We start from the raw sequence: 25890 nt of genomic DNA, 5'->3' as shown, positions 1-25890 counted from the left end.
GTGGGCCACTCCAGTAGTGGATCCCAAGCCCTGAGTATGTGGGTGGGGTCTGCCACTGAGAACATGGAGGTTGTGTTTCTGTGCCTCAGGCCGTCCTGGAAGCCCCACACCCAGACCTGCTCTACATGGAGGGGTCTGCAGTGGTCCAGGTATATCCCTGGTACATGGATGCTGAAGCCAGGAAGGGCGATATCCCTTGGTCACATCCAAGTTCTCCCCCTCCCTAACCTCAGTGGCAAGTGGTAGCCATGCAGCTGGGGCTCCCTGTGCAGTAATGGATGCCCTGGGGCTGCCTGGGCTGGTTAACGCTCAGCATCAACCTGAGCCTGAATCTGAGCAAAGATGTCCCTTCTGCAGGTCCCCAAGTTGCCCCAGGGTGAGTGTCCTTAGGTAGACCACTTGGAAGTCTCCCAGTGAGCACACATTCCCAGGAAGGGGTGCCCTGGTGTGGGGTCTGAGGCCAACCACACTTGGAAGGTCTTCAGATGTGGTCAGACCCATGTTCTTCCTGGACCCTCCTCCAGAGTAGCATCAGTCAGGGAAAAGCTGTTTTCAGTGAGGGCCTCTCCCTGCCTGAGCTCACTACTGATACAGACGGGAAGTACACTGGAAGTGCACTGGTTTGCACACGTAAGCAAGAGCCCATTCACAGACCCTACCTGCTGCATAAGCACAAGAGGCCCCAAAAAACCTGTAGCCAGTTTGGGGCTCATGGAAGAAGGATGGAATGAAGATGGGAAGTGAGTGGAGAAGCTCTGGAGGACTGAAAGGCACCTCGGAGCTCTAGTGGGCAGCAGAGTTTGCCCAAGAGCCCTGGACTGTCGCTGTGCAGCTGGGCCAGCCCTTCAGTGACTCCTTGTCCCTAGAAAGCAGCAGCAAGAGCCCTGAAGCATCTGGTTCCCCCTTGTTCCCAGGGGTTAGGGCACTAGGACACAGCATCCCAAGCCTCAGGTCCTGCTCCTGACTGGATGTGGGACTAGCACCACTACCTGTCTGTGAAGCTGATGTAAGCCCGTCAGAACAGCACCTGTGCACAGAAGTGGTCATCACCTGCCCTGAGCACTAGGCTGTGACCTAGTCCCTGGATTTCTAAACTAGAAGCAGGAGGAGTTGCTCACCTTCCTTCCCCCAGAAGCCCATGTAAGCAAACCCTGTGAAGGCCACATAGCAGCACACCACCAGAAGTCAACCGATCTAGTGAATAATGTAGTAACAGTGTGGTGGAAGAATAGTCCTAGCAAGGCCTTGACTGTGAAGAGCTCAATGGATTGTTTATCCCTATATCCATTTCTATCAATGCCCAGAAGAAAGTCTGTAAGGAAACACACCAAAATGTGTCCATTCTGGAGAAGAGCAACAATGGCTTGACTATGAGCCCTGTAGTCTTCTGAGATTGCAGGAACTCGGGGTCCCCTAAGGCCGTGGGGAACCTTCTATATCCTGAGTCAGTTGCTGCTATGTCCACAGGCCCTGTACCTGCACACTGGGCTCCTGAACTTGCAGGTGGATTTCTCCTGCAAGAGTGAAAACCTTGCTCTTGAGATTTTTCACAAAAGTATATCATTGTCCTCACAGTCAGATGGTGTTGGGCCTTTGGCCTCAGATGGTTCTGACCTTTGGCTGACCCCACCTTCCCTTCACTTCAGGTAACCCTGGTCTGGGGCTAGACTTCATCCTCTACAGTCAAAGGACTGGAGCTGGACCTGGTCCTCAGTCACTTGGCCCTGGCAGTCTGGTGAAGTGCATTGGAGAAACACAGCCATGCATGTGCACACACTCATGCACACATGAGCACACACGCATGCACACATGAGCACACGCACATGCACACATGAGCACACACATGCACACACGAGCACACACATGCACACACGATCACACACGCGAGCACACACGCATGCACACATGAGCACACGCACATGCGCACATGAGCACACACATGCGCACATGAGCACACATGCACACACGAGCACACACGCATGCACACATGAGCACGCACATGCACACACGAGCACACACGCATGCACACCCATGTCCATCAGGCTCACCCCTCTGGCATCTTCTCTGCCTGCCTGCCTGTGTCCCTGCTGCTACACAACCCAGGGGATGCGGGGTCTCCCCTTGGATACCTTGACTGTCTCTGGAGCTGAAAGAGCCTACAGGCAGTTCTCCCTTTAGACAGTTGCTTTGAGCATGGGAGGACAGTGCCAACTGTGCAGGACAAAGAGCTGAACATGGCCACAGGCCATCAGGCCCCAACACCCACCTTACTCTCTGGTCCAGGGCAGGCCACAGCCTTTCCAGGGCACAGCCACCACCTCTGAACCTGAGTGGCAGGGGCAGCCCTACTTGGGGACAGGGCTGATTCCACCACATGACCTCCTTACTGGCCGCTCATCCTCAGACCTGTTTCTCGACAGCAGGGCTTATCCTAGACCCTGTTTGCTGGCCCCACTCCTTGTTCTTTTCAGATCCAGGTGGCTCATCTTTTCCCAGATCTGTATATGGTTTCCCGACAGACCCCATCCTTTGCCTGGACTCGGGGGAAAGGCAGCATCTTGAAAACTCCAGTCCTGCCCCTGCCCCCATGCCCCTCTGTACCTGATGCTGGACATACTTGTCTCACCACCCTGCCATGCCTGCCCCGGCCCTTCACAGCCTGTGGTCCAGCCTGTCTTCTTCCTTCCTGGGCCAGTGCCCTTACTGTTGCCCTTGTTGGGAGCACTGTTGCCCAGGCCTTCACCTGTGCCTCCTTTTCTTGTTCAGCACACAGCTCATCCCTACTAACACCATCCCCCTGGACCTGGTGCTTGTCTTTGCTGTGACAGCCTCGTGCCAAGTCCCAACTGGCTCCTACACAGATTCCCAATACCACTGGGCTGGACAGGGTCTCTCTACCCTCTGTCCCCTGGGGCACAGCTGCAACCATAGTGCCACTCAGAAGGGGGTGCAAGGTTTGCTGTTAGGAAGCCTGCACCCCGTCTTTGGTTTATACTTTTACTTGTCAGTAGTAGTGGTGCCAAGGCACCTTGTAGCAATTAATTTATCTGAATAAATTTGCCTTGTGGCTAGTTTATGCTTGTTCCTCTGACTCTTGGTGCTGATGTTTCCAGGGCCAGCTTCCTAAAGGAAGGATTAGCATCTGGATTTCTAACACTTTAGTCCTTTAAACATCTCTCCCTGTGGAGAAGATGAGATATATCCCCCTCCCCTGTTTGGCACTTGGTTTCTTGAATGTGATTCCTATAGTCATCAGGCTCAGAGACAGACAGCAGGATGCAGGTTCCTAGGGCAGGTAGGCAGCAGAGTCAGTGCTTACTGAGTCTTAGACGATGAAAAGTCTAGAGACTAGGGGTGATGACTATGCAAGGTGAGTGTGCTTAATACACAGAACTGCACAATTCAAAGTGGGTAAGATGGCAAATTCTGATACATATACTTTACTATAAAAAAAAGAAAAGATCAATAACAAACCAGATATGGTGGCACAGCTACCTGGAAGGTGGAGATAGGATCACAGTTCAAGGCCAGCCTGGGCAAAACATTAGCCAGACCCCATCTCAAAGAATAAACTGGGCATGCACGCTGTTACACACTTGTAATTCTAGTTACAAGGGAGAAAGAGGAAGGAGGACCTCAGTCTGAAGAAGGCTCCAGGCAGATAGAGACTCTATCTGAAAAATAACTAAAGCAAAAATAAAAAATTTTAAAAGGACTGGGGGGGTGTGGCTCAAGTGGTAGAGCACTTGCCTAGTTAAGTTCAAACCCCAGTAGTATTAGAAGTCAGACACAAAAGGTCACACAGTGTGTGATTCCATTTATAGGAAGTTCCCAGAACAGGTAAATCCACAGAGACAGGAGGAAGACTGGGGCTGCCAGGGCCTGGTGGGTAAGGGTCTGCTTTGGGTCATACCATGCTCTGGAAGTAGATACAATGTAGCTGCATGGGGCTACAGATGAAGTGAATGCCACTGAAGTGTGTACTCTAAAATGGCGAATTTTACGTTGCAGGACATTCACCTCATTTTTAAAATGCAAAGAAATCAATAGTATTACTTAACACCAGCAATAACCAATTAGAAAAAAATGTAATTCACAATAGCAAGAAAAGCTGTAAAGTACTCAGAAATTAACATGCATGAGTTGACACCAGCTCTATGGAAAGCTTTCAAATTCCAGGGACCTGAGCCAGTGCAGGGGGAGGGAGGGGAGAAGCCTACGTCATTGTCAGGATCCAGCTCCTCCTGACTCGCTGTGACTTCCATGCAATCCTCCTCAAAATTACAGTTAAGGGCTAGTGAAATGGTTCAAGTGGTAAGAGTGCCTGCTTAGCAAGTGTGAGGCCCTGAGTTCAAACCCCAGTGCTGCCAAAAAAAAAGAAAATGAGCAGAACCTAGGGTAAGTAAGGCATGAAAGGTCCCAGCACTGATGAAGGGTGCACAGAGCAATATCATCCTGACGCCACCTGCTCTCTGCCTCCCTGGCCCCTCCAATATGCAGGGCTGCCTCCGCAGTGGCTACAGGGAGGCTGAGCCCAAGTCTATGTGGGACAGAGTAAGCTAAGCAGCTGCCACAGGGAGCCCCGGCCACCTAGGTCCTATGTCCCTGGACTATGGGCCAATGACATTGTCCCATGGCTCTTTTCTGCTGTCAGAGGCCCTGTTGACACTGATGATCTGCAGGTCCCACCTAGGCACAGTCAGCATGCCTGTCCCACAGCTGATGAAATGCATAGTCTCTTTGTGGAAAAAGTCTGGTTTCAGGCTTGGAGTTTCTCAGCTCACCAGTGTGCTGGTCACTTGGGATAAGCTGGCCAGGCTGTTATCCCCTCTCTAGGTGGCCACAAGGTCCACAGGAGCTCTGTGAAGCCTCTGCCTTGTTAGCCACAGGGTCCTGCCAGGACCAAGGATGAGGGACCAGGACTAATGGGGCTTAGGGTCCTGCTAAGTGGACAGGGTGGGCCCATGGTCAGAACACAGGTCTGAGCCTGGGGTGAGGACAAGACTGGCCCCCATGTTGGGCTCTTGGATGCCAGCCACTGAGCTATGGTTGGGAAAGTTGCTTCAGGGCACAGTACGGTAGCTGGCTAGGCAGTTTCTGAAATATGAAGTCCAGGACCCTGCACTGGGTTAGGGGCTGGGGACTGTGGTAGGGTAAGAGACCAGGAGATTATTGGGGAGGGCATTTCCACTTCTACCAGGGGCACAGCCCTTCCCTGAGCTGGGGAGTTATCTCCACCCCACGATGCCCTCTGTTTCTCCCCAGGGAGAGGTGTCCTCTGCATAGTAGACCAGCCAGGGCTGGACACTAGCAGTCTGTAACCGTGGGGACTGCTTTCTCTTTCTTTGCATTTTTGTTGTTCTTTTTCTATGTTTTTCCAAGGCAAGCTATCCTTGTGATCACAAGGTCTTTACTTTTAAATGAAAGCCCCCAGGCATTCCTGTGTGGATGGACATTATACACAAACCCTGTTTTTTTTTTTTTTCTCAGAGCAGAAGTTAAAAATTATTCAATGCAAAATTCCTGGGCTGTAGAGCAGCAGCCGGTTGTACCAGGCAAAGGTTTCCACCGCATTCCGCCTGGCCAGGCCGCGATAAGACAGACCCGCTCGCCCACTCAGCACCACCGACCCGACCCAGGGACCAGGTAAGACTGAGGCTCCACTGGGGTCTGTTGGGAAGCGCCGAGCAATCGTCTGTGGGCTCACAGTTACCTCTGTCACATTGATGCTTCTGAACAGCTCAGGGCCCCACCCTGAGTGGCGTGTCCTGGGAAGAATCTGTTTCTTAGGAAGGGTTAGCTCAAGCCTTCCAGAGAGCAGGTGCCTTCTGAAGAGGGTTAGGGGGTCCTCCAGAGAGCCACTGACTGTCTCAGCTGAATGTCAGGGACTTGGGTAAGGATTGTTCTGTGGTTTGGGGTCATTTGAAAATAGCTGAGAGAGCTGGGCTATGGGCTGTGCCTTCCTCACTTGCTCTGGGGGCTGGAGGGACCTCACACAAAAGCCATGTGGTAACTCGTGTGCCCCCACGGAGAAATGGAGGGTCTCAGGCTTCTGTATCATTTTGTGGGTATCTTAAGCTTCTTATGAGAAAAGATGTTTGTGAAGACCCTAAACTGTCCACTAGGTCGATTTATGGCCCAGCTGTGCCTAGTACCCTGGAGGGGAGTGTTTATGGGGAAACCAAACCTATTCCACTCACTAACCTGCATGTATGCCATGAATTTCCCTGTAAGTGTGGGATCTGGAATGGACCAGGGTAGGGCTGGACTTCCCTGGCTTGCTTAATCGAAGTTGAGATTCAAGCCTGCAGGGACTGGAATCTCTGGGTGACATGGGAGTGACTCTGCCCTTGGCCTCAGACTCAAAGCTCCCAAGTGCTCTGCTGGGGCAGGAGGCAATAGAGACCTTGCCTATCAAGGATGGTAGACATGAATAGAGGAAGCTGAACCTTTTAAGGCCCTGGTGATGGGAAAATCTGTCTGATACCAACTATTAAAACAAGAGGAAGCATAAACCGTGAAAAGTCAGGAAACTTTAGTAGAGTTAAGGAGGGTGATTAGAGACACTCTTTGGAGGTGAGAGCACAGTCGGTCACAGCCAAGTTTCAGCTGACTTTTAATTATAGCATTATTTAACCACTCCCAGGCCTCAGAGAGAATGCACCAACTTTTACTTTCATTTTCTATCAGTTATACTTGAATATTATTTAGGAGACAAATATTCTACAGAGCTTGGACAAACAGCCTTCTGACCACCCACCATGCCAGCCCCAAGGCCATAAATTCCATGGACACTAGTGCAATTCACTTCCACCTGGGGCATTTGTCTTTCTCCCACCTCTAATCCCACCACTGCACAACCTCACCTTCCTGCCTTCCTCACAGTTGCACTAGAAGCCCAGTAAGACCCATGCACAATGATGAACTAATTCACGTAGGGCCGTGGCTACTGGTACTAGTTAGTTCTAACCTGAACCCTTGTGCTGTATTTCATGGAGTTAATGATTGCCTTTCTTCTTTCTTGCTTGCTTACTTTTCTCTGAACTCATTACTAATTCATCCTGAAGTCCCCCTAGTCAGCACCTTTCATTCAACCACACTGTACCTTTCTGAGGAAGTCTCTGGTTGTCTCCTTCCTGGGCCTTGAGTGGAGCTGACATCCTGAGGTGTCCCCTGGTTTTCATTCTCAGTTTGCACTGCCCTGGACCCCCATGCTTCTGCTTTCTTGGGGTGCTCCTTGTGCTGGTGAAGCGAGTCCTTTGGTAACTCCTTGAGAAGGCCACGTACAAGACACATGGCTTTAAGTGTGCTATTCCATGCTTCCACTTAGATGGCAGTTGGGCTGGGTATAGAATCCCTGCATGGACTTCAGTCCCTCTGTTTTTTCTGTCCTGGTGTTCTCCAGTGTTGCTGTGGACATGCCTGACACTACTTTAATTCCTGGTCCTCAGTATGGAACCTTGTTCTTATGTTTTCTCTGGAGGTTTTGGGGGGGTCTTCCTTTTGTTTGCACAATTCTGGCATTTCTTGAGTATGAACCTTCATGTGGGTTTGTTTTCCTCCTTTCTGCACAGTGCCCAGTGGCTCTTCCAATGTGGAACCCTCACCTTTGGTTTCAGGGAATTTCTTGAATCATAATTTTAACTATTTCCTCCCTTCTACTTTCTCTGTTCTCTCTATATGGTAAGCATTATTGAGACTTGGGCCTGGCCCTGTAATTATTTTTTCTATTTCCTTTCCTTTGTCTTTCTACTTTACTTCCAAGGAGATCTGTCAAACTCTGTGGGCTCCGACTGTTTTTGATCTCACTAATTTCCCTGAGCTCATTTCTGTTCTCTGAATTATTCTTTGTATGGCATTCTAGTCTTTCTCCATGGCCACAATGTTTTCTCTTACCTCTTTGAGGATGCTAACAGTAGTTTGTAGCTTTTTTGTTTTTAGTTGTCTTCTTCTTGCACGGACTTCATATATAATATAAAAATAATTATTATAAGTCATTCTACCTCCTAGTTTTCTCAGAGTCACATCATAGGCAAAGTTAAAACTTGGGTAGAGCAAAACATTCTGCAATCAGGGCAGCAGACAAGCCACAGATGTGAGGAAACAGTTTAGCACCGATGACACATGGTTAACATCAATGGTGTGCTGATGGCCCTTAAAAAAGTCAAGAAAAAAGAAACTCTGAGGAAAGGTGGGTAGGCCTGGTGAGGGCATCCAATGAGCACATCCAAGGAGTCATGGGTCTTGAAGGGAGCTGGACTCCCAGTCTAGGGAGCATGAGTGTGGACACACAAGCTTCTGTGCCCAGGGTAGGCTGCAGGAAGCAGAGCCTGAAATGGGTCCCCGTGATGGGAGTTGGGGAGAAGCAGGAAGGGCCGTCCTGCATTGAGGTCAGGCCATGTGGACAGACATGAGCCCTAGGTGTCAGGGTTGGTCCTGCTAAGAGGAGGAGGGTGGACACATTGGTGAGGTCATGTGGGACATGTCTGCTGGCTGACTAGAGAAAGAGCCAAAGCATCTCTTGCTGAAGGGGCTGAGAGGAACTGTGGAGCTTTTGCCTCGGGGAAGGCATCTGGTCACATCAACTAAAAGTACAAGTGCAGACCTGGGCTCCACTAGCTACTCCCAAGGATGTCCCAGCAAAGGTGCTGGGGCTTGATGGGTACCCACGAGGACACCCCTGCAGCACCCTACTGTGCCTGTAGGGAAACTGAGTGAGTGCTCTGGGACTGGCCGGGTGTGTCTGGGGTGTGTCTCAGCTCCAGCTGCCATAACCAAATGCCACACACAGGGGACTTAAGCAACAACAATCCCAGGACCACAGGCTGAGATCAAGGTATGGGCAGGGCTGTTTCTCTAGGGTTCTTCCTGGCACCTTCTGGAGTGTCCTCATGTGGCCTTTCCTCTGCACCCAACCATCCCTGGTGTCTCTGTGGGTCTTCTGATCTCTCCACAAGGACCCCAGTCGGACTAGATAAGGGCCACTCTAGGGCTTCACTCACCTAATCACCTCCTCTAAAGCCCATCTCTAAACAATGTTCATGCTTGGAGGTCCCAGAACTCTGGGTAGAGCTAGTCAGTCTGCTATCCCTAACATGTCCTTCCCAGTGGGTGACTCCACATCAGTGTTACCTGCCTTGCTGTGAGGCTGCTGGCTGGTCAGTGCAGAGTGCCCCCCTGGCCTTGGTAGATGCCGCAGCTCTGCACAGTATCTGTGTCCTTCTGAGGAAGAGAGCCTGGGAAGGCAGCCACAGTCCAGTTACATTTTAATGCTTCACTTCTTCCCCAGTATGATTAGCTCTCAGCCTTGAACCCTGCCTACTGCCTCCCAGGGAGGGGCCCAGACCTTCCCTCTGAGGACACATCTAGGGTGACCCTTGCCATCTATCCATGAACTGTACCAAAGGAGCTCCTGGCTGACCTGGATGAGGCAGCTGTCTGGTGTTTGTCCCCATGGGTGAAGAGGGGAATGTCCTAGAAGGTAGAGTCTTTTATTGTTCCTTGAAAAAGAATAGTTTTGATTCACACATTTCTGGATGTGTAACGTTAGTGTAGGAAAGCCAAGGTTTTCTCCAAGAAACAGAGGCTCAATGTGAAGTATGATCAAAACATTTCACCTCAGTGTGACATCCTGGTGCTCCCTGCCCCTAGCCTTGCTCTGTCCCCTGCCCTAAACCGTTCACCTACTCAGCTCACTATCCTACTGTGCAGATTAGAATAAACCTCATGTTTCGCTCCTTCAAACAATTCTTCACCATCCTGTGATGCCAGTAAATCAGTTCCTCCTCCCACCAGGAGGGGATGCCTTGCAGGACAACACCAAGTGTTCAGTCCCCAGCAGGTGCTGGGATCTGGCCTCTGAGGGTCTCCTGTGTGCTGCCAGAACACTGAGGTCCCCACAGACCCTTGACCCAGCCCTGCAACTCAGAACAGACCTTGGGGCAGGGCCTTAGTGGAGATCAACCCCTCACTGTCCAAAGCCATCTGGCAGAGATACCAGATCCTAGAGGTGCCCAGAACCAGGCCACAGAGTTCCCAGGGGGAGGCATCTACATAAGGCCCGCTTGAGAGGCCCACATCAGGCATCTGGGTTTGCAGTTGTAGAGCTGGCCCCAAGAAGGGACATTCAGAGATGGGTGGGGATTTGGTTGGTAGGGCTGGAACCCAGATGTGAAGGCTTCTGTACCTGTTGTAGGTGTAGATGGGAGAAGTGGGTCTGCAGGGTGGGTGCTGAACAGACACCTTAGGGGGTGGGTGGAGGATGTCAGAAGTCCTTGCTCTGGAGAGGAGCTTCTAGGTCCACATCAGGAGGATGGATAAGTGTTGTCTGGGCATAGGGAGTAGTGGCCACCCTGTAGCAGGACATGCAGTGTCAGAGGGTATGGGGTATCCTCACTGGGAAAGCAGAGGGGCCTCATGGGCCTGGGGGCTGAGGCTGGGCACAGTTGTCACCCCCTCCAACCTCAAAGGCTTGTAGTCAAAGGTTGGGTGGCTCAGCCCATCTAGTCAGTTGTTGTTGAATAGGAGAATATTGGAGGTCAAGGCAAGCTGGGGCATTAAGTCCTGGCCTCCCAGGGTAGCGTGGGGCCTCTCCATCGGGGCCTGATAGAGGAGGCCCCAGGGCTGGGAAGACTGAGGTTGCATGCTCTACGGTGCTCACTTGAAAATCTGCCTGGAAAGTGGGGTCCTAAGTGCAGAATTTAAAATCTCCTGCGGTGAGGCAGAGGGGGTGTCTGGCAGCTGCTGGCCCAGGCGCCCGCGTGGCTGCAGCTCTGGCTCCTCCCACGGGCGGATTCTTTTTTTGGTTCAACTCGCTCAAGCTCACCTTCATTTGTCCGGGTTAATTGGATGCAGGTGTGGATCTCGTGCAAACAAAGGTGCGGTCCCTAGGCCAACTAACCCTTTCCCGGCCAGCGCAGGCGGGGCCTGAGGGCCCAGCCAAGAAGAGGTCGGCCTGGAGGCCCGTCAGCCCTCAGCGAGGACTTGGCCACGCGTGACCTGTGGGGCCCCAACAGCCCTGTGCGCACGGCTAGGACAGAGCGGGAATCCGCCCTGGGTCGGGACGGGACCGAAGAGGATGCCCGCACCTGGGCCTCCTGGGGTCCCGCCCGCGCGCACCTGTTCCGGCGTCCCGAGCCCCGCCCCATCCTTGGTTTTCCCGCGGACAATGGGTGGGGACGCTCCGCGGCGCTGCGCCCTTCAGCTTCTTCTGGGTTCGAAAGCAGGAGGAGCCCGGCGGGCGGGAAACCCGAGCCACCAGGTGCGCGCGACAAAGGCGGCGCCACCAGGCCGGTTCTGGGCAGGATCTTCACTACCCGATGGCCGTGCGTGGGAGGGGCTGCGTCCCCCTGGGCGCCCGGCGACCCTCCTAAAGGACCCAAGAAACGTGTAGGGGGGGCGAGGAAGGCAGGGGCCCCCGGGCCTGGACGCGCGGCCAGAGCAAGGGACGGGGACGCGAGTCCGAAGCCCGCCCATCCGCACGGCCCCTCCCGGAACTCGCAGGCCGCGCACCTGTCGGTTCTGAAGTCACCTCACCCTCTGAGCGTTTTCCCAGGACTGGGTGGTGTTTGGCCACGGGAGTGTCCTCGCTCTCCCTTCCCCCAACCCTAGTTGGATCCTGGGCCCCAGATCTCCTGGGTAGGACCCACAATCCTCGTCCTCCACCTCCCGCCTCCTAGGTCGGAGACTTTGGAACAGGCAGCTGCAGTGGGGACTCCCTGTCCTGCGGAGGGGCCTCTCAGGAAGGGGTTTCTTAGAGGGCCCCTCGGCCCCATCTCACCACCCAGGGCACATCCTTGGGTGTGGCACAGCCATGTGACCCTGGAGGGTTCATGCTCCTGGCACCCTATAGGAAACTTCCAGGGCCCTGCTAGCACTCACTCTCCACCTGTGGGGAAGAGGAGCTCTTGAGATGGCGGCCCCTCCCTGCCTTCTCAGGTACCAGTTCCCACCCCCAGAGGAACTGGAATGGGACCCCCACTCCCTCTTCTGAGAGCTCCTCCTTCAGTCTCCTCCCTCAGGTACATCCTCCTCTTGGTTCCTCAGTGTGCACAGGACACCCCTGTGCACACACATGGTTATACACAGGTGCTCGGACACAAGCATGCTACACACCTCTCACTTCCCCAATACACAGTGGCACAGCCATGCACATCAGTGTGTGCTGTGCACCTGAGTCAGTGACAACACTGCAGGGGGCTCTGCCCCAGCCTGGGCCTGGCACCACCACATTCAGTTCTCAGGCCCACTTCCTGGTGTATCCACGTTGTGAGCTTTCTGCCTCCTGCTGGCCTGGAACAAAGTCCATGGGACCCAGGAGGGGGCAGGACAGTCCTTCAAACAGAAAAACCTCAGGCAGTAAAACTTTGCTTTCCTAGGGTCTCAGCAGGTCTGGGTACTCTCAACCTGCTGCTGACCCTTTCCCAGCTTGAGGACCAACTGAGCCAGTGCTTTCTCACCCCAAAGGCTTCTCCTTCTCCAGCATAGAGTAGGGCTAGGGACCTCTCTGGTCCCCTTTATTCCTCCAGGAATTGCTCCCTGACTGCTTCCTGTGCTTGGTGCTAAGGATACCAGCCACCTTGTTCATTCCAAAGGGCAAAGAGGAGAGAGAAGCAGGAAGCTGCCCCAGGCCCAGCTAGAGGTGGTGCCGCTGTGTGTGCAGGAGCACAGACAGGCTCAGCTCTGCCCCTGCCAGCTCACCTCACTGGTGGGGTGAGATTTTCAGGGTCTGTGGAATGTGGTGAACTTTCCAAAAAGCTGTCTAAACTGAAGCAATTCAAAGGAAGCATCCTTTATCCTGAGAGTCCCCTGCTTATTACTGTTGAAATGTCATTTGAGGGGGTTGGGGGTGCCATTCAGTGACGCAGTGTGTGCTTGGCCTGCCGTAGGAGCTGGGTTCAATCCCCAGTACCCCAAAATGTTGTTTGCTTTGCAAAATGATGGTATTGGTAGGTGGTGGCATCTTTTTAATGTTCTTATTTTTGTGTTTGTTTCTTTGGCAAATAAACACATGGTAGCCCTCAAAGTCCAGGAGCCATGGGTTTTGGCCAGGTCTTGGCCAGGTCTGTGGGGTGTTTTGGTTTGGTTTAAGTTTTTTTGGTGGTATTGGGGTTTGAATCTAGAGCCTCACACATGCTGGGCAAGTGCTCTGTCCAGGGGCTACACTCCTGGCTCCAGGTCTTGAGAGAAATTTGAGAATTTCTCTCAAAATTGAGCACAGTGGCTGAGACTGTGCTCAAATGAGATGTGGTGGCCTCTAGACACCTGCAGGGCCCAGCGGGGGATCCTACCTGGGCCTCCTGATCAGAAACCATCTGGCCTCAAAAGTATCTCTGCCTGCGGTTCAGTGTTCTCTGAGTGTGGACAGCCCACGATGCCTGAGGCTGGCTCTGACTTCAGCATCTCCAGGCCTAGGCGTCCAGTGTAGTGGCCAGTGGCATGTGGTCAAGGACAGGCCTGAGGGCTGTGCTTGAAAGAAAGTGTGGATATAAAACAATGGGTGTGTCACTTAGAATCCTGATGCTTTGTTGAGCTGTGCTCCATTTCTGTCCCCAGCTGGTGCAATCAGAGAACGCCTTTGGCCTGAGTCATCATCAAGAAATGAAAACAGGATTTCCCACAGCTGCGTTGAGAAACTTGGGCTGAAGGGACATTTGAACCCTTCTGCTACCTGCTCCTGCAATCGCTCAGGGCTGCTTTTTGCTTCCTGCTTTGGGCCTTTCCTGGGGATTTGTCTTAGAAAAGACAGAAGGTAGAGGAAAGAAGAGGGTGGGAGTCCCCTACTTATGGGCCACTTTAGAAGGCTTAAGGTGACCTTCTGGTACAGATGGGAAAACTGAGGCTTGGCGAGGATAGTCTGGGCAGTCTCCCTCACCTCCCAGGTGTTCTGGGTCCCACACATACACTGTGCCTGCCCCTTATCCCTCAGGGATCAGGGTGGGTGAGGGCAGTTGGGGCAACCCTAGTCCTTCTTTCTGAATTGCAGGTGCATTCTGGGTCAGAGTCATTGAAGGAAAGGATGGGGAGGCAACATGTGTGTTGTATGTGTTACTCCTGAGCCTCTAAGATATGTTCCAGATCTTTGCTGTCAATGTGTTATTTGTACCCTAATTTTGCTTACAGCGTCTTTCCTCTTACAGTACTTTCTGGGGGGATGTTGTAAAATTCCAGTTTTTCCTCTTTGTTAGTTTATGTTTGTGTTTCAGGAAGGTTCCTCTACCTCCGGGTCACTAACACACACTGTGGCTTTCTAAGTCTCTGGGTCCTTTTCCCCCTTGATAGCACTGAGGTCTTGATTGTGTCATGTGGTGAATGACCTGAACTGTGAGAATAACTTTTGTTTTTCTGAGTGCACCTGTGATCTCACACACTTACTGAGGTGTTTCACTTTCCCACAGGAACCCACACTTACTGTGGTTCCTTCTGCCCAGTCCACTCAGCTATCAGACCTGTGCCAAGCCTCCTCATCCCACCAACTGATTTTCAACCTGCGTGGTTCCTGCTGGGGCAGATGAGCCCTCTCTGTGGGTATCTTCAGAGTCCTCAGCAGGACTGCATGGTTCCTACTCCGTGGGTATGGAGCACGCTCACTAGTTCCTTAAAGGATTGGAGGGGGTGGGGAGCTGTGTTGAGAGTGGAGAATAGTTGAGAGACAAGGCCTCTGTAAGAGGTGGGCCTCACAGGCCACTACCCCAGGGTCCCAGGAAGTCTTGGACTAGATACCCACATGCTTTGCCCTCATCCTGGTGGCCTGGTCTGCTCCACTCTGAATCCAGCCCACTCTGATTGGGCATGCCTTTTCAGGGCCCACTCATGTCTCCTCCAGGAAGCCACATGTCAGAGCCACCTGCACTGACCTCTAGGTTCTGTGTCCCCGATCATCTTGGAAAACTTCTGTTAGGTTCCATCATTGTGCTTCTTGGAACTAAGGCCCTTCCTGTGCAGTGGCAGTCATCCCCCTCAGTTGGTAGACCACTGCTCCAGGCTCTTCGTCTGAGGTTGGTCTCCTTCAGAGGCACTTGAGGAGCTTTCAGATTTTATCCCCTGTACCTTCCATGACTCCGTTTCTCCTTCACAGTTACCATCTAATGGGAGGGGAGGGGACAGTTCTGGTGAGTGTGTACTGTGTGTACTTGCACACTCTTGTGCCTGCCTGCATGCAAATACCCATAAATGTACCTGTGTGCCTGTCTTGAGTACATGGCCATGTTCATATACATGCACGTGGACGCCTTCATTACTAGCTTGTACCCCAGGTGCAACCTACCGTGCTGCTTAGGGTGGGGGACACAAGGCCTTCCTAAGGGACAGGGCCCACTCATCTGGTCATTGGGGCAGTTGAGGCTCAAAGCACTGTGTGATGTACTGGAGGAAGGTCTGGGAGTCTGCCAGGTGAGAACTTTGAGAAGTCCCCAGGAGGTAAGGTCCCTAGAGACATGCAGGACTGTTGGGAGTCCTGGGACCTATGGACCATCATGAGTAAACTCTAGGGTACTGCCTGTTCAACGACTTGGTGGCCCTCCACACCCCTCTCCAGAGCCACAGGAAGACACGGCCTATAGGTTCTGGGTTTGGACACCATGCTGAATGGGGACCCCACTCAACAGTGCAGGTGAGCTGTCTCCAAGGGTACCCACAAAGACACATTCCCAGCCTGGTGGGGGTCAGCGGCTCGATCCCTTGGTCCTGAGTACTTGGCTACCAGGCTCACACTCTGCTCCAGCTCCCAGGGCAACAAAGGTAGTGGGGGCCGGTTAGCACAGCCACCACTGATACGCAGCCCATCTCAGCTCAAATAGCCCCTCATGCAGGGTGCAGTACTCAGAAGGGCAGCTGGAACAGCACTGGAGAAGCCTTGGGCCAGGTGAGCTCTTCAAGTGTCACCTGTCACCCCCCCCCCCGTGATGCCAGTGGTTCCACACCTTCAGCTTCCCTCCACGGTTCCCTCCATAAGATGTGGCTCCTGGATACCTCACACACTTTCACTTTCCCACTGGCCATCTCTCCTGTCCAAGCCGACACTGATCTAGACACCTCCACTCCTCTACCTGTTCAGGAGTGGCCTCCTTGTGGCCTCGCTCCTGAAGCATCTAGCTCTGTCCCTCATCACCACAGCCTGCATCTCCCACCTTCTAAACAAGACCCTCCTCTACCTAGTGACCCTGAGCCATTGCTCCCCTGCCTGTGCCTCCTCTGCTCCTCTGTTGAATCCATAGTCTGGACACTCCTGTTCCACTCTCAGCCTCCTTCTGAGGTCACAGTGACCTCTACACTCAGCTTTCATGCTGGACTGGCCTCTCCTGCAGGCATCCTCACATGTGGCCAGAATCTCCTACTCCCCCACCTCTCTATCTCCTCCTGTTCCACTGTGAATAATACAGGCCCAGGTTCTATCCAGTCACCCTGGACAGCTTGTCCAGCTCTGTGGGTCAGACACCAGACCCACCAGGAAGACTAGAATTCCTGAATGTTGTGGTGCAGTTTAGGGTGCCCTGGTCAGACCAGACTCAGACCTGGCATGTCCCCACGTGTCTGGTCCCCTGTTCCCCGAAACAGTTCTAAGAAAAGGGGGACTCCCATGTGGGAGGCTTAAACGAGTCCTTCCCATCAAATATCTCATGTCATAATAAAATATCAGTTCCCAGATTATTTCCCAACATTGTCCTCCTATGCCACATATATGCCTGGAGAGGATGAATGGGCTGAGCCATGGTGGAAAGTGTGGGATCGCTCCTCACAAATCAGCTCCAAGCTCCAAGGGAGCTTCAAGGGAGCCCCTGAGGGGTGTGGGCCTGTTGCCTGGCACTCCCAGGTCCCCAGGATAGGCCATGAGCAGGTGCACATAGTTTAGAGAACAAAGAACAGCCACAGGACAAATGAACAGGAGGCAGGAGCTGTCAACACTCAGCTGTGGGAAGGGGGGAGGGTGTCTCTGGGTTTTCTTGGCCAGATACAAAAGGCCACCACTGTGTGTAAGAAGTGCCTGGTATAGACCAGTCCGTGGAGACAGAGCCTGACAGGTGGACACGGAGCTGGGAAACAGCAGTGCAGCAGATTTCCTTTATGGAGAGGGGAAGGTTCTGGAACTAGATACAGATAGTATTGCACGCCATGAATTCAGTAATGCCACTGAATTGTTCCCTTTAAAATAGTTAATTTAATGTTACATAAATGTCACCCCAATTTAAAAAGCAAACTCTACTGCAAAACATGCTCCCCACCCCAATGTGTCCCATCAGGCCAGGATCCAGGTGCTACATGGCTGTTGTAGCTGTCAGCCTCTAGAGGATACCCAGCACCTGCCTCAAGTCCCCACCACTGGCCCCTACTAGTCGAGGGGTGGACCCTGTCCCTCTGCCCCATCACCTCAGCCCAGGCCTGGTCCCCAGACCTATCTGAGCACCTGGCCTTTGCCCCTATGAGCCAGAAGCAATAAGCCTCCCCTCCCCTCTTGCATCTTAGAAAAACAAGCCTGCTCCATGCTGGGGGGAGGAGGGTTGGCCCCTGAGCACAATTAGACACAGGAGTGGGAAATGATGGTGACTTTCTTACTCTCCATCCCTGGGGGCCCAGTGTCTCCATTACACTTTCTTGCCTTTGGAGGCCAATTAGCTGAGTGGAGGCCCAGCGGCCTCATTAAGAATCCTCTGCAAGGGAGGGGGTTGTGCCAGGGCCAGGCCTGCAAGTGCTGCTGGTCCAGGACTTGCCCAGGCCTGGAGGGGCTGAGGGGCTGCACTCAGCCCACTGGGCTCAGGCCTCTGCCTGGAACCAGGGCTCCAGGGGCAGGCACCAGTGCTGTGCGTGGAGGATCTCCTCCTGCCAGGCTACAGCCCACAGTGACCACCTTTCTCTGCAGGGTTGCGTCAGTCACTGCCCTGGGGGCCCAGCAGCAGCACCTGGGGCCTAGGGAGCCACAGAAAACAGGGTGGTGCCCTCCCCTGCACCAGGCATGAGGCTTGACTCCAGACCTGGGCACCTGGTTTCCATGGTGCTGCTACAGTTTGGGGCTGCAGCCTCTTGGGCTGGGGGCCTTGCCTCCTATGGGGAGGAGTTCTGCCCACCTCCTCTGCAATGCAGTCTGAGTAGACTGTCCCAGCCCAAATCAGGACTGGTTCCAGAACAGTTTTCCTCCCTGGTCTCCCAAAGCTCTGAGGCAAGAGTCGGGGTCCTTGACCTTCCTGATTTCTGCCCGTCATGTTATCCTCACACAGAGCAAGCGGACTAAGCCCCCACACCAACTCCACCTGGGCTCTGGCTCTCATGAGGCCCCAGCCTCTCCACCACCAGAAGGGTCGAGGGGCCAGGGATGTCCTTGCTTCTGCTTGGCTTGTCTGCAGGACCCCCTCCCACTCAGGGCAGCAACTCCCCCAAGGCCACCTCCCTCCTCCTCAGAAGTAAGTTACTTGCCACGCCAGGTCTTCCTGACCCCTGACCTGCAACGAGCCACCATCACTCCCTGAACCCAGCCTGCCCTGCAGAGATATTAGAAAGCAGTCAGGAAGCCTCCAAGAGGGAGGGTGTCCCCAGCCATCCAGGGAAGGAAGGCAAGGAGGGCCCACAGCACCCAGTGACCACCTCGCTTGACCCCATCTGACCTCACTGACTCCCAACCCTGGCCTCATGCTTTGTCAGCTACTAAGGACCTTGGACAATTGTTCTGACCACTTAACCTGTAGCCTGCAAGGACAAGGAAGCACAATGGGCAAGAGTGCAGAGACAGGGGCACGGTACACCCAAGATGCTTGAGGTGAGGGCGGTTAACCAGGGAGTGAGGAAGGAGAACCTTCCAGAAGAGGGACAGTGTGTCCAGGAGAAGTAGCAGGCTGGGGTTAGGGGAAGCACTAAGGGGAAGAGGGACTGAAGGTCAAGGTTGGGATGGAGTCAGGGGCTAGTGCCATGCCAGGCTTGGGCTGAGCTGGAGTCCTGACAGCAAGCCAGAGTGTCTGCTGCCCCTCACCCAGCACCAGTCCCCTGTGAACCTCTCAAAAGGACCTGGGGCTCCCTAGTTCCTACTCAGGCCAGGAAGTTGTGGCAGCAAATGTGACCTGGGTCAAGGATCAGAGGTTACACCACAGCATGTCTTCTGGGAGACAGACAAGGACCAGCATGCAGCGGTCAGGAGGTCTAGGAGCCACAGGGAACCCTGAGCCCCCTCTGAGCACTTTCTCCCCTACCTTGGCAGGTTCCTGCTAGCTCAGGACCTCCTGCTCAGGGTAGTGGGGCTAGGAGGGTCAAGGGCCCAGCACTGGCCTCAGGCTGGGAGGGTACCTGTGCAGACCACATCCTCTGGGAAGGACTGTCCTGCCCTTGGGGGGGACCCCTGTTATCAGTGACTGGCTCTAACCTGTGCTATGAGCCTCCACCCCTCCCCTGAGTCAGAATTGTCAATCAAATAAGATGCTAATGCAGATTCCAGCTGCTGGTTTGGAATGCAAATCTGTCACCTGTGCTAATGATGTATCCTGCCAGGGCCTGAGTTTGGTGGGGGGTGGGGGGAAGGAGCTGGGCTCCAGCAGCTGTGTCAGGAGGGGATCTGCTCCACTCTCAGTCTCCCTGCACCCCGAGCATGGCAGTGCTCCTAGAGTGGGCATTAGGAGGAGGCTCAGTGTTCAGCACTGCCCGAGGGTACCCAGAGCTCACCTTCCTGTGTGCCGACTACCTCTGACCAGAATCACCCATAGGTGATCTCAAAGGGGCTAGGATTCCTCCTCCTCCCCCTCTTCCTCCTCCAGTTCTGGTCAAAGCCTGGGCAGCCTGCATTCCCTCAGGGTTCAGTTCCAAGGCCACATTTATCTTATTTTATTTTTTTATTTTTGAGACAGGCCTGGCTATGTTGCCCTGGCTGATCTCCAACAACTCTGCTCAAGTGATCCCACCTCAGCCTCACAAGTAGCTTGGACTATAAGACAGCTGGAGGTCACTTTTAAATAAAACTAGAGCCAGGAAAAGATTGACCTTGAATATTTTGCTGTTTTTTGCCTTTACCTAGGGAAAACAAAGCAGCTTATCCAGGACCTAGTAGTGTGATCAGGATAGGCATAAAGCTGACACTGGGGTCCACCAGATCCAAGGGCTACTCTGTGGGGAGGCCTAAGTTGCACCTTGATGAGTGCATGCCCCAGGCTCATTCACTTGTTCATTCAGCCATCAAACAGGTGCCACGCCTTCCCTGGACCCATGCCTGACTTCTGGTTACCCAGCAGCACAAAGCCCAGCCTGGTGGGGACCCATCATGCATATAACCAACCAATAAGTTCCACTTGAATTGGGATGAGATTCAGTGGGTGGACATGGGGCTTAGGTGAAAGCCTAAGCCAAGTGATCAAGGCTGCACTGAGAGGTAGGTGGGAAGGAAGGGATGCAGCATTGCATGGACACATAGGCCACTCCAGAGAGAAGTTGCTTGGCGGGGGAGGTGTTGAAAAATGACATAGACCAGGCATAGGACTTGCTCTGAGAAAGTGCTCTGGGTTGGGGGGTTGAGTGGGTTTGGAGCCTGAGCTCAGGGCCAATGGTGGGCAGAACTTCCTATCTCCCTGTGCAGTCATGTGACTACAGACTGTTGGGCCTCACTGTTTGCAAGGTAAACGCAGATGCTATAGAGAGCTGCCCAGGTCCTTGTTCCTGGCACCTACAGGAACTGCCCCCCCCCACACACACACAAACCAGGATCTTTGTGTTTCTCACTCGGAGGGCCAATGTGTCATCTGGCCCTGTCCCCACCTGACAGGGCAGACCCCAGACCAGGAAGAGCCTTCCCAACAGGTTAGAGGCTCCAGACCAAAGGCAGGATGGCTCTGCGTTCCCCAGAAGGTGAAGACTGGGAGCGCTAGCTTCCACAGTTGCTCAGTCCTTCAGGGCAGACCAGGATGATGGTGTGGCTTGGCTGAGTGGCAGACACACATAGTCATCACCAGGACTCTGTCTGGAGAGAATGTAGGACTCAGGCCCCACCTGTCCTCAGAGCTATCCTCAGCTGCCCAGTCCATTCCTTCCTGCCACAGGCCCTGATGTCACTGATATAGATAAGCCAGAAGGAAGTGTTACAAAGGGTACAGTAGCCCCTTCAGCCATTGACAGCTCTACTTGGGGCCTTCTGAGCCCAGCACTGCTGGGCACAGCCTAGGGTCCTAGCACACTGCCACATGACAGAAGCAGAGACAGAATTCCCGCTAAGCCAGCAACACCTTGCAATTGGTGGGGGGCATAACCAAGGGCCATCAAGTATCCCATCCCCTCTTCAGACTTGGGGTCCCCACATGGGTTCCACATGTTTGGGTTCCAGGTTCACCCATCCAGTCACCCTGTAGTAGTTTGCTCAGATGCAGGGCCACCCTGCTGCCTCATCATGTGGGCAACATGGAGGGATGAAAAGGACAGTCCTGACCCCTGGGGTACTGCCCCCCAGGGCCCAAGAGTGAGCTACCCTGCAGATATCCCAGGTCAACCATGCAGATGAGATAAGGAAATGGATCCAGGAGGCCGACAGCTGACTGGGTTGCCTGCAGGTGTGGCCAGGAAGCATTGCCTCTCCCGTATCTGTGCTGTGGGGACCAGTGTCCCTGCTGGTCTGTTGGCCTGGCCAGCTGAACTGGGTGGACAGATGGAAACAAGGACCATGAGAGAAGGAGGCTGGGAAACCCCGGAGGTCAGGTGCCAAGAGTCAACAGGGCATAGGGCAAGATCAGGCAGTATTCAGGGTGTGGACAACACTCAGCCAGCCAGGCCCTGACAGGAAGTAAACTCTGTCTCCTCCCAGCCCGCATGGCTCCCCTGCTCAGGGACGGGAGAGATCATGATAGAGTCCATGCCCTCCTCACATCCTCCTCCACAGGCCCATCAGCTCCAGGCTGCTCCTCCAGGACAAAAAGTGGCCTCCTTGCTTACCTCTCAGACCCTGGGTGTCTTCTCTCTTCCAACAGGGTCTCAGGGCAGCCTCAAACACCTCAGGGACCCTCCCCAGGGGCAGCCAATCTCATGCCCCTATCAGCTCCCAAGTCCCCAGATCCTCTGTGCCTCCAAGAGACCAGGTGAGAGGGTGAGAGGAGGTGGGAGGCAAGGAGGGGTAGCTGGGTGTAGCTGAGTTTGGGACCTGTTGGAGATTGCTGGCCCAGTGATTCTCCTCACATCTCCATAGCTGCCTTGACTCCACTGCTGAGATTTCCCTGGCCTGCTCCTTCTCTATGTCTGGCCTCATGGAGCCAGAAGCCCTTAAAGTCTGTTTCTGGCAAGTGGCCTTCAGGTTCCATGAGCCAGCTCAGCTCTGGGGGACACTGACTGGGAGTGACTATTTAGTGCCCTGATGCCAAGGTCTCTGGCATGTCCTTTGAATTGTCCTTGAGTCTCCAGTCCAAAAGGTTTGGGCTGGAGGCATCTGGGGTCTATAACCTCACAGCTCATAGTGGGTTCAAGAATACACCAGGCTGGGCATCATCAACACAGGGAGCTGGGAATGGGGGACAGGCATCATCTGAGGGCAGCCCCCATGCAGAGGAAGTCTGAGAAACCTGTTGCCCTCGGTGGGATACCAAATGCCCTCCTGCAGCACTTGAATCTCTCCCTTCAGGATGGTGTCTTCCCCATCCTGAGACACCATCACCCCCAAGCAGGAGTGCCCATCTCCCTGCACAGCCAGCCTTAGCTGTCCAAGGTAGGTCTATCACCCAGCCCCACTCCATTTCTCAGGGAGGGACTCAGCTGGCCCTGAGTGAGCCCCAAAATGTCAAGGTCATAGCCCCAACAGACCATACAGGGATGTGATAGTGGCAGACTGAGTACCAGGTCAGGTTCCAAGAACATTCAGGCCAAACCTGGCCAGAAGCCTCAGGGACCCTCCAGCTGAAAGCTCAGTGTGACCCTGTGCTGCAGGGAGCATGGCAGAGGTGCCCTTGTGCTGCCACGCCCCCAGCCCTTTTGTTTTTGAGATAGGATCTCAAGCTAACTTTGCCCAGGATGGCCTTGAACTCACAATCCTCTTGTCTCCACCTCCCAAGTAGCAACTTACTTTTGGGCTTACTTTTGCTTCATCCTCACTTTGGGGTGGAACCTCCAGTTCCTGTCTGATGCCCACACATACCCAGTTGGGCCTGAGCTCTGATTTATGTCCCTTGCCCTCAAGGAGATTGGAACAAAAGTTCATACCTGCTGACCCCCCCAGGGAAGTGATCTTTGTACTTGTTTGCTTCTCTGAGCTGTTTCCTCTTCGGTGTCAGCCTGATAAGTCCTCACCAGCTCCTTAGCTCATGAAGCTTTAATCAGATGCTTGAAAATTTTGGTTGTTTTCAGCAAGCAGGTTGGTCTCTAGGTTGGTATGAGACTCTCTAGTGTTGAAGAGGTTGCCACTGGTGTGGCCACTACCTCTTCCTTGCAGCACTTTCTCCCTTTAGATCTCTGGGTCACACACTCTTTTCTGTCCCCTCTGCTGAGCCATCAGCTGCTGCCCAACAAAATGCTGGTATCCCTCACAGTGCAGTAGGCCCCAGATGTGGCCTCAGTGCATGCCACCAACAGAAAATACCAAATGCACCTCCTGCCAACTGCCAGCCTGGACTGTCCATGTGAAACTCTCCCTGCCCCTGCAGGACTGTGCAGGATGTCTGAGCTGAGACCTCCCAGGTACCAGGTGAGAGCACACTGGGCTCTCCCCACTTTAGATGTCAGGGTACCCAGTATCCATCCTCAAGCCCCCTCCCTTCCTAAGCACTGGCACCCTGATCCCACGAGTCCCCAGGGAGAAGACTCAGGATGCCTGTGCTCCAGTGGCAGAGCACTGTGACTACCAAGGGTCAGTAGACTACACTGAGGAGGCCAGTGGGTTGATGGATAGCTAGGCACCCTGGAAGCCTCAGGAGACCTTGTAGGTGTGTGGTGGGGGAATGCTGTGGATGGCCTCAATGAATAATCGAGAAGAAATAGGCTGCTCAGCAAAGGACGTGTCTAAGACAGTGGACATCAGTTTTCAGACTTCAGGCTTCGTATTTTATGCTCACATTTTCCTGAGAATTCAGAAAATGCTATGACTAGTGTCAAAGCCTTCAGGGGAGGCCTGGGGAGGACATACAAGCTTGGGGGCCTCAGGCAGAGGGCAACCAGGTCAAGGCTAAGGCAGACTGTAGGAGTCACCCCAGCATCTTCAGAGCCTGTGGGTGTCCCACCAGCCCTTGGCTGGATGCAAAGCCTGGCCCTGGAATTTGGTTCAGGATAGGTAGGGGGAGGGGGCCAGGATTTGCTCAGGAGGCACTTCTCTGCAGCAGGTCCAAAATCCTGACATGATATGCAGGCTCCAAGAGGGTTCGACAGGGCTACAGAGGGGCCTCAGGTTAACAAGCTTACCTTCCTGACTTTAATGCTCTGAGTTTGCCACATTCAAGAGGTCCCTGACAAGGAGAGCCAGGGCCAGGCAGGTTGAAACGGTAGATCAAAAGATGGATGAGGGCAGGCTCTCTGCTCTGTGCAGTGTCTGTGACAGGGCTACCTCCAGGCTGGGTTCACCTGGCAGTGTCCACCTGAAGGAGGGAACAGCCTTGGCAGGAAGCATCTGCCCCATGGACCTAGGGCAGGAAGCAAGTCCAGGGTGGGTCTAGGGTGGGTCCAGGCTCTGTGTGCACTGCAGTCGCACCCCACAGCCTTCCTGCCAGGGTGGGGCAGCTCAGGGCAGGAAGGGAGGAGGCAGAGCTGGTACTTCTTGTTCTTGGGCACAGCCCCCAATCTGCTTGAACCCCAAATACTGGCTCAGGCTCTGTTGGCCCCTGGGGGGGGTCTCATCATTCCATGAGAATGGGCTTTCCTCCTGGTTTCTTAAAAGGAAGCATGTCTGTGTTCCAGGATAGTGCTGGCTAGAGCAGACAGGCAAAATTAGCCTGCAGCCCATCCCCCATGAGTGGAGAGGCCCCCAGCTTTTCTCCCAAGCTGTAGGGGAGGGCTCACAGTCCCCTCCCCTGACATGGCAGAAAGCCAGAGATTGGTAGGTAATGGTGTTGGTCCCAAGTTGGGCCTCCTGACGCTGGGTGCTGGCCCCAGGGTGGGCAACCAAATTGAGCTCACATAGAGTTGGGTAGGCAGCTCCCAGGGTCCACCACACCTACCCTTGTTGTTGGCACACAAGTTGGAGGAGCCTGAACACTGAAGCAAGGTTCCCAGCCCGTTCAGAGGAGAAGCCAGAAGTGGACAAACCTGGCAAGCATCTCGAAGCATTTTACAATCAGGGGATCCTGGAGCCAGCTCTGTCCTGAGAAATCCTAGACTTGAATCAAGGCTCTGGAGGCCCCAGAGCCCTCTTTTCTGCTTCCACTCTGTCCCAGAGGAAAGCTAAGCCCCTGGTACCACGTGGGACCTCTCACCAGCCTGTTATGGGTGCTGACTGTGGCTGGCAGCCATGCAGGAAGTAGCCTGGCTGCTAGTACAATGGCCCTTTGTCCTATCTGCCCCACCCGGGGAGGCCTTGGCCTGGACAGGGCTGGGGGACTGGAGACTGGGTTCCCTCAGGCCAGCTCTGCAACCACCACCAGTGTGGGGGGTTTCTGCTATGCCTCCCAGGCCAGCCTTTCTAGGTAGGCACTCTACAACTTGAGCCATTCCACCAGTCCCCTAGGCCAGCCTTCCTGCGGGGAAACCACAAAAGGGAGCTCCCTGGCCTCCTGGGTCCCTGGAGAGACTCCCCACCTTTCTCTGCCCACCCTCCACCTCTTGCTGCCATGGCAACATGGCACCCAGCTGGTGGGCAGAGCTGAACCTTTGTCTGGTTTCATAGGGATTCTGACACCCAATGTAGCAGCTGCCCACCTGGCTGGGACCATGTGGCCTGGTGTACTCTGTGAAGTGGCCTAATTAACCAAGCAAAGCCACTGTGGCTCTTCCCTTAAACCCCCAGACCCCACCAATTTCACCCCAAGT

The 25890-nt window shown here is 53.9% G+C and overlaps 1 protein-coding gene across 5 annotated transcripts in view; it reads left to right on the top strand.

Annotated features, from left to right (window-relative positions):
• The first annotated feature begins 5518 nt into the window (after nucleotides 1-5518).
• Nucleotides 5519-25890, top strand: part of Ttll10 (tubulin tyrosine ligase like 10) — a 52458-nt gene continuing 32086 nt past the window's right edge. For 2 of the 5 annotated variants that reach the window (XM_074081627.1, XM_074081626.1), the window contains exon 1: nucleotides 5519-5646. The gene's annotated coding sequence lies outside the window, so the exon portion shown is untranslated. The remainder of the gene's footprint in view (nucleotides 5647-25890) is intronic. The other 3 variants (XM_074081630.1, XM_074081631.1, XM_074081628.1) reach the window with 2 other exon arrangements.

This window comes from Castor canadensis, chromosome 7 (assembly GCF_047511655.1).
Source record: "Castor canadensis chromosome 7, mCasCan1.hap1v2, whole genome shotgun sequence".
NCBI classification, from domain to species: Eukaryota; Metazoa; Chordata; class Mammalia; order Rodentia; family Castoridae; genus Castor; species Castor canadensis.
This window is presented reverse-complemented; position numbering and strand designations above follow the sequence as displayed.